Genomic DNA, 9,381 nt, shown 5'->3' with positions numbered 1-9,381 from the left:
AAAAAAAAAAAAAAAAAAAAAACCTGAAAGGCCGTCAGTTTTAAAATGTATGGAATGGTGCGAGTTCTATGTATCGCGGCGCCGAGCAATGTCGGAGTTTCATACACCGTACGCACCGACTTTTCAAAAAGATGCATCAATAGGAGAACTTAGTTTTAAGTTTTGTTTTAACCTACTTTTGGAACAAAGTCGGCAAGCAACGTGTCAGTAACATGTGCATTGTATTTGGTTCCACCAAACTCTACTAGAGAGTATATAAAATCTAGTCGTGTTACGCAACTCCCTCCTCATCAGACCTAAACTGCTTTTGGTTGGCCCTGTCAAGAATATTTATTTCTAGTCTATAAAAATCTTACTCTTCCTCTTTTTTCTTTTCCTGTGTGTGGACAAGAAAGGAGGATAGGGTTTCTGTTTTGCTTCCAAAAATAACCATAGCCTCTCTTCTCTCTGTCACAACTATCAGAGAAAATCTATCTCGGCTGCCTTGGATCTTGTTAACTTCTCTATTATTCTGATTGTGATTGTTGTTGTTGTTGTATCTAGTTCGCTTGGTGCAGGTCGGGAAACGGTTTATTCATTTTCTTCCTTTTGGTTCTTGTTAATGTTGACCATGTGAATTGGATTCCCGCCTTGCATCAACTGAATCGGATACAGCAGTGAGTTAGTGACTCAATAAGGAAGGTCAGATCTTTACTTGTATTATTATTTCTTCTATTTAATACAGTTTAATCTGTTGTTTTATGATTTGGATCTAGTTTTAGGATTCAGTGTTCTGCTAATTAATCAGGTGTAACTATCTCTTTCTATCAAGATTCATTATTATCGCCTTCGCCGTCATTTAGTTTGTTTATTTTTGTGCTAAAAAATTTGTTGTTTCGCCATTTCTGGTTCCTGTTATTATTTTTAAAAGATGAAGTACAGTTATTCATCATTTTTGTCCAAATGTCATTTGGCTTCTCCATCATTGGTTTGGTTTAATTTATTATGTTCTAATATAATTTTTACATTAATATATTTCACATCAGTTTGCCCTTTTTTTTTGGTTGTTTGTGTGTGTGTGTGTGTTTAACTGATGTGCTGAGTAGTAATCTGATTTCAGGGTAGTGTATCTCTTTTGTTCCCAAGTGTCATTTTGCTAACAAATTATGGTAAGGCTCTGATTAGGAACTGGTTATTACTCTCTTTTTCTGAAGCATAGCTAGTAATTACTCAGTGATGATGTCATATACTCTTGAAATAATATTCCAAATATTGCGTTAAAAGTGTCTTAAGTCGTAAAATATTATAACTCTGGCATGTCGTTTGTTCTTCCAATTTAATCTTGAAATGGGTCATTTCATTTACTAATAATGAGAGGATTATGTGGTTCCCTAATCTGTTGATTTTAATAGGTTGTTGTCGGTGTGGAGCCTTCGCACTGAGTTGTCATATGTTTCCATTTCTACCTAATACTGTTTCTAGCTACTACCCGTTCTTTAAGGTACTTACTTAGGCTTGATGCCAAGTATCTGCTAGAATTTTTGCTGTTCAGTAATGTCAGTTTAGTGCATCTGAGCAAGTCCTCTTCCCTAAACCCCAAGGTGTTTTCTGTAGCATTAAAGGTGAGTCTAATAAGCCTCCCTCCCGAGAGATATATGCTTTACGGGGCTAGATTTCATATCTCATTTCCCTCAATTGTCATTGTGTGTTCATTCTAATTCTCCTAGAATTAGAAGTGGAATTATAAGATCTACAGATTGGTTAGCTTAAGGTAATCTCCAATAGAATGTTAAAATAGCTACGGATTGAAGGTTTATTTATTGTCTTGTTACATGATTTAGAGTTGAAGCATTGACGGATGCCCATTAATTCCCCTTTCTCTTCTGACCTCATTTTACCTTTGTACTTTGTCTAGTATGAACTGATGTTGTGAAGCTGGATGCAGTTCGACAGTGGTGGTGCAACATAGATTACACTTGCTACCAATTGATTGGGACAGTTTGGCGAGAGAGAAGGTTGATCATTTTTGGCAAGCGCAACGTCTCTCACTGTAAGGCATCTGTAGTTTAAGGTACCTTAGAGAAGTTTATTTTACTTAACCTTGTTATTTTCAGTTATTTACAGTTTTTTCCCCTCTTCTGCTAGGACCAGTTTTTCATCACTTTCGACTCTGAACTGTTAGTTGTCTTGTTTGTGAAACAAAAGTCGATCAGCTATGTATACCATTGAAGGAAAAATATGGTTGGTTATCTCGCGGTTGTTGATCGGTGGCTGTGGACGGGAAATTTTATTTCCATTTTCCTTGTTCAATTCTTTTTGTCTTTTGCATAACTGGCTTCACAATTTTCTTTTTTCTTTATTAGATTATTGTGGACAATTTGGACGCATCTTGAAGGGGGTTTAGTGTCTTTTAAATTTTTAATCAATCAGGCACCAAGTACCATGCTCACTTTAGGAGTTCTTGAACGGCATGTAAAAACTTTTCTGTCCATTTCCATTGGCCTACTGTAGACTGCATCCCCCCATCATGCATAAAGTAGCAACTGTATACCATGTTTATGATCTGATAATCTACATCTTTCAGTGTTCTGTCTTTATCACTTGTTGTTCAGCTGCTGTGCAAGTGTTGAGCATTTCCTTCTCTGTTTTCTTTACAAACTCCAATTCATATCCCAGTGGGTTCTTACAGACAACTGCTGATAGAGGATCTCAATGCCGAACGCATTTCCGTGGAATGCTGCTGGCTGTTGGCTGTTAGAGGCCGCATTTCTCAAGTGTGCTGAGCATGAAAAGATAAACATCCTTGGCATCAAGAGTAAATGCAATTGCATGGCTTCTCCAGGTATGCAGTGAGGATCTGATGGTAGTTGGTGTATTCTTTTCTTGGGCATTTAATCTGTTGCGGACCCAGAAAATAAGGAACCCTGGAGTGTGATGTTTATTGGGAGGTTGGACTACTGCTTTGGCTGTAGGCACCGTCATACTCGCTATGGATGGTGGGTATTGAGAGCTGAGGGATTCCATTTGCAAACAGGCAGACAGGATAATGATTCAGAGCTGCAGACATATTTACAACAGTTGTGATGATTTGGACGATATCCGAGTCACCTGCAAAGTTCTGTTCACCTGACAAATAAACTTAAACTTGCTTTTTGGAAGAAATACAAAGATTTATGAATTCGGGTCAGGCAGTAGGTGATCAGTTGAAATAATAGGAGGTAGCTGTTATTTTGTTTGCCACGTCAATTTCAGTGGTTCTAAACACTGTCTTACTCTAAGCCCCAAAGGCGCACTAAGCCCTGGACCAGCCCCTAGGAAAAAAAGGCCCCAAGGCGAGGCGTGAGCGTAATGACCAATTTTTTTTTTTCGGCGCCTAGAGCGCCCAGATAGCGCTTAAGCCCTAGGCGAGGCCAGGCGATGGGCTTGGTGCCTCGCCTCCCCTAGCGCCTTTTACAACGTAGACGAGATTTGAAGGGACGAGTTACATCATTTAAGCATGATTTTCTCCTCTTTCATTTTGTCATCCGAGGAGCAAGTTAGAGACTTTCAGGGTGGGATGATAGTATACGCATGATAATTGTTCAAGGTGCGGTGAAATGTATGCGGGCAACTATTTGTCGCCTTCTATAATGACGTCTACTGGGACTGGTTTTCTGCTTGATATACTTCCTCCTGTCCTGAATAGATGTCGTCATTTTTGTTTCTCTTATCACTTCAGTTTGCTTTCTCTGTTCATCTTACAGAATAATGAGAATGGGTCGCCTGAAACCTTGATCATTAGTGTCCAAGAGATGCCTAAATTAACGATGTGTAGGTTTAAAATGGGCGCATTTATTCTGGTTCTTCCCGCTCCTCAAAGTGAATGTTAATAGATTGGTCGGGATTGCAAAGTCAATTTTCTAATGATTATTACTTGAGAAAATGGGGATGCAGGTTGGTGTTATTAGTATTAGCGTACAAAAGTCATAATTTAGCTTTTAGCATCAGCACTAAAAATCCTCCCATTTTTAGGGGCCACCCGAAAGGATTTAGGGGCCATCAATTTATACCCAGCCAAAGACTCTAGTTAAGGGGTACCCTATATGATATTGAAGTTACATAAATGCCTTTCTGGTAAAACTGTATAAAAGCCAAATCAAAAAATTCTACTCATTTCAACTGTATAAGAACGCGAAGAACGCGTACCCGGCAATGTAGTCGGTGGTGGCGATTCCGATAGTCAAACACTTCGTCAACTTCAAATGGCCCCAATTAGGTAAGAATCTATCATTTTTGGGGTTTATTTCGCTTTAATTCGTCGAATCGAGAAAAAAAAATTCTAGGGTTTTCGGTTATTTATCCAGATTCGGGCGATATTCATGCTTATTTAATTCCGAATGTAGTCGTGTTCTTCATTTTTCAAGAACATCGACAGTATTCGGGAGAAAGATTTGATAATTATCTGCCGAATATTGGTGGCCATATCTTCCTGGATACAAACTGCTAATAATCGGTAGTTTAATGAATTTTTTGGCTACCAAATATATTTAAGTAGACACACAGTATTCGGAAGAACACTCACTACCGAATGTATATATTGAAAAAATCTCAAAATTTCTGATATAGGAAAAATCCCGTTTTGGGGCCAGTATTTGGGCCATCGTACATTCGGAACTTTACAAAAAACCTATCCTCAGAATATTACAAGTTCAAAACAAACCACGCCATGGCTCCAGGTGGTTCCAAGGGCCAATATTGAAGGTTAGACAGCCCATATTCGGAAGTTTTGGTAACTAATTTAACTTCCGATTAGTTCAAACACAAAATTTGAAAAGTATAAGTTTTTCCGAAATTCTGATTTTTGGGCCATCGTACATTCAGAACTTTACAAAAAACCTATCCTCCGAATATTACAAGTTCAAAACAAACCACGCCATGGCTCCAGGTGGTTCCAAGGGCCAATATTGAAGGTTAGACAGCCCATATTCGGAAGTTTTGGTAACTAATTTAACTTCCGATTATTTCAAAGACAAAATTTGAAAAGTATAAGTTTTTCCAAATTCTGATTTTTGGGCCATCGTACATTCGGAACTTTACAAAAAACCTATCCTCCGAATATTACAAGTTCAAAACAAACCACGCCATGGCTCCAGGTGTTTCCAAGGGCCAATATTGAAGGTTAGACAACCCATATTCGGAAGTTTTGGTAACTAATTTAACTTCCGATTAATTCAAAGACAAAATTTGAAAAGTATAAGTTTTTCCCAAATTCTGATTTTTGGGCCATCGTACATTCGGAACTTTACAAAAATCCTATCCTCCGAATATTACAAGTTCAAAACAAACCACGCCATGGCTCCAGGTGGTTCCAAGGGCCAATATTGAAGGTTAGACAGCCCATATTCGGAAGTTTTGGTAACTAATTTAACTTCCGATTAATTCAAAGACAAAATTTGAAAAGTATAAGTTTTTCCCAAATTCTGATTTTTGGGCCATCGTACATTCGGAACTTTACAAAAAATTATCCTCCGAATATTACAAGTTCAAAACAAACCACGCCATGGCTCCAGGTGGTTCCAAGGGCCAATATTGAAGGTTAGACAACCCATATTCGGAAGTTTTGGTAACTAATTTAACTTCCGATTAAGTTTTGGTAACTTCCAACTTAAACGGTAGATAAGAATTTAAGTTTGCCACCGAATGTCTTATTCGGGGGTAATACGTGTATCGTTAACAACCGATTGTAGTGCACCAATGGTACGAAACCTCAACGGCCATATTTTCAGAAACCTCAACGACCATATTTTCAAAAATTAGATCCGTTGGAACTCTAATCTATATAAGGAGGGTAACCCCTCTCAGTTATTATTGAGTAAAAAATCGGAATGAAAAACCTTTTCAATGGTAAGTCCATCATCAATCGACAACATACTTCGAAGATGCAAGCGAACAACTACATCAATTGCAACAATGGAAGAAGAAATATAAAAAAGGAACAAACAACCCAAAATAAATTAAACCATCGTTAGTGGCAACGGAGGAGGAGGAAGAGGAAATCAAGGCTAAGAAGCGAGGTCAAGAACAATTCCATTATAGAGAAAGATTAAAACAAGTTGAGGAAGAGACCGAATGGATAAAAAATTATTACATTGTGAAAGATCTACCCAAAGAACAGCAGGACGATCGTATATTTTGGATTAACGTTTCATTGGGTCCTTTTGTTGGTAAGTACAAGAAGCCACGCCACAATTATGAACCATCGCATGTTTCTTCAAGGGTGAACCATGTTATAAAATTGTGCACCGAGTACAACCGTATTCTTGCTAGGCACAGAGACGACAGGTTTGCGGCACAAGATGCTTATTCCAAGTGGAGAGGAGAGTCGTTTCTACATTTCGAAGCCGCGTTGATTGTTGCATCTCGGACTGGGAAAAAAGAATAACATGTGATGTTTGAGTGCTGAAAATTCAAATTTTTAATATTAATCGGCGGTTTGATAAAATATGGAATTCCCGAATATGATTAATCGTATTGAAGTGTTATAATACTGTTGTTCCGATTACATAGTTTCAAAAAAAATTATAGTAACTCAGCCGATTCCTCGAAAAAAACGATCAAACATCGTCATCATCCGAGGGGATCAATTCGAGTAACTCAGCGGGAAAGTTGTTGTCCATAAAACGATCCCAATCAACCATGTTGGACTCATATTGTTTCACCCAATCCTTGCAATGGTTCATCGGGAAGTAATCGTGCCACTTACTCAACGGAGGTAACGGACAATCTTTCTTTACTCTTAAACCGATAAAATGCATTTCATTCACAAATGCCATTACGATTCTTCTACCTTTAACCGACTCGTCGCAAGACGTTCTTGTGGGTGCAAACGTCATACTAAGTCCATACATAGGAGGAACAAAGAAATGTACCACGCAATTCAAAACGTCCGCTAGGAGATATCCAAATTTAGGCATTGTCATCCAATACTTGGATCCGATTGTCTTCAATCCCTTTCGACACTTCACACGCGCAACTAAGTCTTTGAACTCTTGTTCTTTGTCGTATCTATCTCCTCGCCTCATCATCTCCATATAAAAACCCTTGTCCTTCACTAGTTGTACCGCCATCTTATTTCTTAAATATTGGCATTGGGTGACATCTTCGATATCCGCCTCTCTAAAGTAACCCATTTGTTCCGTAGCAACGTGAAACCCACAATTTCCATCCCCATCAACCTCGTCGGTCGACAAAACAAATGGAATGATAAGTGGAGGGAGTTGTTCCAAATACTCTTTGTATATGTGGATCGATTTGGTCTTCCATTAAGATCTCTAGGGCAACGAAGAGTACCTTTGTCCTCTTTTATAGTAAGAATTTCCATTGGTTGGGTTTGTTGCGAGGCGTTCATTTGATCAACAACTTCTTCAACAACATTGGGTTGACTTACTTGTCGGGTGGTTGGTCCAATTTGATCATTTCTTGGACGACCTCTTTTCTTAGGTTCCGGCTCATCTTCAAATTCGGCTTCCGAACGCTCGTGCCTAGACAATATTCTTTTATTAGACAAATACTCCTTCAACTCTTTTCTTTGGATGGTCCTTGACACTTCGGTGTTCGGCCTACCGGTGTTCTTTTGCTTAATAGGTTCATCAACCTCCCTTAAACAAGGGTGAAGGGCTTCCTCCAAATTATGCATCAATATTTGCTTTTTGGTGCCGTTTGATGTAGCGTAACGCTCGGCTATTCGTGCACACAATTCCGATTCGAAGAAAGACGGACCATCAACTACCGAGGTGTTCGGAGTGAAATTTAATTGCTTCCAAAATGGGTGAATATCATCGATGTCAATCACTTCAACATACCTACCCAACTTATGACGACATGGGAGTCCAATACCTATCATATCCTTGCAAACACAAACCGTATTCTCGTCATCATAAATTTTATATAACTTCAATTGTTTCATCATGCGATTTATTTCCCATCTTGAAACTTTATGAAAAACTCCCCTTAGAAGAAATTTTTCCTTAATATGTTCCATCGGGAATTGGTGTACACTAAATTGCATACATTTCCTAATCTTTACGAGATCACGATTGGTGAATTCATGGATTGCTTCTTGGATCGACACAACTCCATTTTGACTACCAATTAGTATTTTCTTTAGTCGACCATGAGACCCCTCCGCAATGCTTGTCGCCTCGTTCTTGAAGTTACGATATTCATATGTCCATGCAAACACAAACCTCTCCTTAATCGTTAACCATTTTTTACAATACTCAACCGTTTTTGGGTAGTCCGTGCCGTATTCATCCTCAAATTTCTTCAAGTTACATTCGTAAATTTCCTCGGTCATCGACCAAACAATTTTGTCCCATGCTTTCATGAACATTTTCCAAATTATTCCATCCTCCTTCCACTTTTCTTCAAATAGACTATCCTCTTCCTTACGTTCTTCCACGGTTAATTTACTAATGCGCTCATCCTCTTCCTTTGACCTCTTGGTACCCTTCCTTGGTCTTTTAGCTTGGAAATGATGATGGCAATTGGTTTTGAGATTGCATTGAATGTGCCACGTACATTGCAAGTTTCGGGCTTCCGGAAACACTACCGCTATTGCATGCATTAAGGCTTGATCGTTATCCGTTACAATAACCCTTGGAAAATTATCACTGTTATAAATGGACCTCAACGTCTCCAACATCCAAATGAAACTCACATTGTTCTCATGATCCATTAAACCACATGCAATCGTAAACGTGTTTTTGTCTGAAGTATGGCAAGCAATGTTCAACAACGGCATGTTATACTTGTTTGTCTTATAAGTAGCATCTATCTACAAAATTTTATGAAAGCATTGATCCAAATGTCTAAACGTGCATAAAACAAAACAAATCTAATAATCATAACCATTTAACATATAAATTTTGAAAAAAAGAAAAAAGTAGTAATGAGTATACCAAATCGTTTGCATAGTATAGGGAAGTGTCGGGCCTCAAATAGAAGTCATCAACAAACTCTTCAACGGCCTGCTTATGAAAGCAACAAATTATTATACAATAATCGGAGGTTATTAAATAAGTCAAACTTCCGAATACTCTATATTGGGAATCCTATCGGTTACCCAAAACACCCGATTTATGCAAATGAATGTACACAGTTTACTGAGTGCAAAAAATGATATAATCGGAAGCTAAAATATATAGTAAACCAGCCGAATATAAATAACCGGAAGATAACTTTAATCGATAAACATCCGATTTTCAAGTTTTCGGAAATTTTATTTCGAGGCCACTGTTATATTCGGCAGTCAAAGAATGTTAAACTATTACCGATTGTAAAGGATAAGAATACTGAGTTTTGAAATTTTCTGAGGAATTCGTTTTTGGGGCAATTCGCGGGTAAATAACTCTACATAACTAC

At 38.2% G+C, this 9,381-nt stretch overlaps 1 long non-coding RNA gene across 2 annotated transcripts; it reads left to right on the top strand.

Moving 5' to 3' along the window:
* Positions 1-292: 292 nt before the first annotated feature.
* On the top strand, positions 293-3,157 carry LOC113301920. Of its 2 annotated transcripts, none has more exons than XR_003336538.1 (2): positions 293-681; positions 1,392-3,157. It is a non-coding gene; the product is annotated as an uncharacterized LOC113301920 (long non-coding RNA). The 2 variants fall into 2 exon arrangements; XR_003336537.1 differs by having other exon boundaries at positions 1,100-3,157.
* The last annotated feature ends 6,224 nt before the right edge of the window (positions 3,158-9,381 follow it).

This window comes from Papaver somniferum, chromosome 8 (genome assembly GCF_003573695.1).
Source record: "Papaver somniferum cultivar HN1 chromosome 8, ASM357369v1, whole genome shotgun sequence".
Taxonomy (NCBI): Eukaryota; Viridiplantae; Streptophyta; class Magnoliopsida; order Ranunculales; family Papaveraceae; genus Papaver; species Papaver somniferum.
Note: the sequence above shows the minus strand (reverse complement) of the source record. Positions and strands in the feature narration are given on the sequence as shown.